Below are 3,131 nucleotides of genomic sequence, written 5' to 3' on the forward strand. Positions count from 1 at the left end.
CACCAAGCGACAAAAATGGAAGCTGTGGTGTAGGGTTTTCGGCGTGTATAGCCGCTTAGTCTACTAGGTATAAGTAGACGTGTTGAACCATTGTAAAAGCTTAACACAACTACTAGAGAGCACTTAGCATAAGGGTGAGAGATTCGAGTATTAGGGTCTGCATCAAGGGTTAAGGGTTTTTCTAGGGGAGTTCTGAGATCAAGTACAGCTCGAAGAACAGAGAGAGCTAGAGCGACAGATCAAGGTGTGTCTTGAGTCTGTTCTAAATCGTTTTACAAACTTGTAAGGTGTGTTAACAGATTTACTAGTAATAAAGTTCAGTTAAAGGAAAAACTTTGTGTTAAGTTGTGTTGTTGTTCTTGAACTAAGACTCTTGCATTTACAATTGGTATCAGAGCGGTCATCTGTAACTTGCAAACAGGTGAGGTCATGCGGAGATGGAGAATTATCAAGAACTTGTGAGCAGTTCAAACGTAATTTTGAATGCTGGAAACTACGGCTTCTGGAAAGCGAGGATGCGTTCACTCATAATAGGAATTGATCCTTTGGTATGGAAGTCGGTCCTGGTTAAGTGGGAAGAACCAAAGAAGAAGAACGATGCTGGATCTGATGAGCCTAAATCTGAAGAAGAATGGACCGAGGAAGAAAGAAAAAGGTTCAAATACAATTCAAAGGCGTTGACGGCTATTCACTGTAGCATATCAGCTGAGACCTTTAAACTAATTCAGGGATGTGAGACAGCCAAAGAAGCTTGGGACATACTGCAGATACAGTTTGAAGGAACGACAAAAGTGCAAAACTCGAAGAAGGACATGTTGGCTTCACGATTTGAGAACCTGTAGATGGAAGAACATGAAACCATTGCCGACTTCAGCTCCGAGTTGAGTTCTCTGGCTCAAGAGGCTACAACTCTTGGGAAGCACTACAAAGACAAAAAACTGGTGAAGAAGTTCGTAAGGTGTCTTCCTTCAAGGTTCATGGGGTACAAGTCAGCTCTGAGTGTGAACCAGGATACTGAATATCTAAGCTTTGTAGAGATTGTTGGGATGCTACAGGCTCATGAGATGAAACTTGATGGTGTGAAGAACCAGAAAGGATTGGCGCTGTCATCTGTTCTCGAGACCAAGTCATCAGAGGAAGAAAAGTGTGAGGATGCATTAGGGCTACTGGTGAGGAGGTTTGACAAGGCTCTAAGACGAGCTGAGAAGTCATATGGTCAGAAAAAAGGTTGTACCTGCCAAACGAACAAAGGAAACCAGTGAAAGAAGGGGTGATGTTCAATGCTACGAGTGCAAAGGGGTCGGACACTTCAAGACTGAATGTCCTACTATTAAGAGAAGGTAGATTCAGTGCTTCGGATGCAAGTGTTTTGGTTATACACAATTGGAATGTGTGAATGATCAAAACCGCAGGAAGGAAAGATCCATGCTGGCAGAAGAAGATACTGAAAATGACAGTGATGAAGACACTGTGGAGGAAGTAAACAACTTTGTCTCATTCATTGGCATTGCAGAATTCGATGAGAGTATGGTTGCTTCAGATGCTGAGTCAGAAGTTGGGGCTGATGATGAGCTGAGTGAAAGCTACAAAGAGGTTCGTGAGACTCTGATCAAGATTGGCAAGGAAAACACTGACTTAAAGAAAGAGAATCTTTGAGTTGAAGCAAGAGTGGAGGAGCTGCAGAGAGAACTGAAAGCTGCTCAGAAACTGAGTCAAGAAAGTGTTGCGCTGATAAAAGAGAAGCTGAACTTGGCAAAGAAGGCAGAGCAACTGGAGCATGATCTAAGTCAGGAGAAAGGGATTTCCAACAACCTGATGGGTGAGCTCATTGAGCAACGTAAGAAGATTCATATGTTTGCTGGAACTAAACAGCTTGATCAGATCTTGAGCCATGAAAGGAGGTATGATGTGCGTAGAGGATTGGGATACGATGCTTGAACCATGGTAGAAACAGGTACTACAAAGTTTGTCTCAGGAGGTACAACTAAGCCACAAGATCTGATCAAGCTGAAAAGCTGTGGATGAAGTCGGAAAGGTCATCCTGCGAGGAATCAGATCTAGGAACAACTGTTATATATGGGATTCCTCTTGCAAAGAAGAAAAGTGCTTCACAGCACGTGATGATCTACATCCGTGGCATCAACGATTGGGACACATGAACATCACGAATCTTGCCAATCTTGTCGACAAAGAAATTGTCAGAGGAGTGCCTAAAGTCAAGGGAGTTGATAACTCGGTGTGTGGACCTTGCACTCAAGGCAAGCAAGTTAAAGTGCAACACAAGAGAGTACCTGATGTACAGTCAAAAGCAGTTCTTGATCTAGTCCATATGGATCTAATGAGACCAGTACAAACCGAGAGTTTGGGTGGCAAGCGCTATGTGTTCGTCCTTGTGGATGACTTCTCTAGGTACACCTGGGTTAGGTTCCTTTGAGAAAAATCTGAGACAGCTGAGAGCTTCAGAATATGGGCGCTGCAACTCTTGAATCAGCGCGGTAGAATAAAGAATATCCGGAGTAATCGTGGCGGCGAGTTTCAGAATGAATTCATGAAACTTTTCTGTGAAAGTCATAGCATTGCTCATCAGTTCTCAGCACCTAGGACACCACAGCAGAACGGGGTTGTAGAATGGAATAACAGAACACTACAGGAGATGGCACGAGCAATGATGCATGGGAACCAAGTGTCAAAGAAGTTCTGGGCTGAAGCAGTCAATACGGCTTGCTACATCATAAACCGAGTCTACGTCAGAAAGGGAACCAGTAAGACACCTTATGACTATGGAAAGGGAAAACCCCTAACTTGAGTTACTTTCATGTCTTTGGTTGCAGGTGCTACATCCTTAATGACAAATACTATCTTGGGAAGTTTGACTCAAGAAGCGATGAAGGGATGTTTTTGGGATACTCGGGAAATAGCACTGCATTCAGGGTCTTCAACATCAGGTCAAAAGTACTGATCGAGTCAGTGAACATGGTGTTTGATGACTATGCTCGTACCAAGTGGGAAGGAACTGCTACTGGCAGTGACTCGGACGAAGAAGAAGAAAATCAACCAGCAGCTCCCACTGGAGAAGGTGATCAAGCAGTTGTGGTTCCAACATCTGATGTTCAGCAAGTTCACAGGAATCA

Source organism: Eutrema salsugineum, unplaced genomic scaffold (assembly GCF_000478725.1).
Source record: "Eutrema salsugineum unplaced genomic scaffold, Eutsalg1_0 scaffold_4, whole genome shotgun sequence".
NCBI classification, from domain to species: domain Eukaryota; kingdom Viridiplantae; phylum Streptophyta; class Magnoliopsida; order Brassicales; family Brassicaceae; genus Eutrema; species Eutrema salsugineum.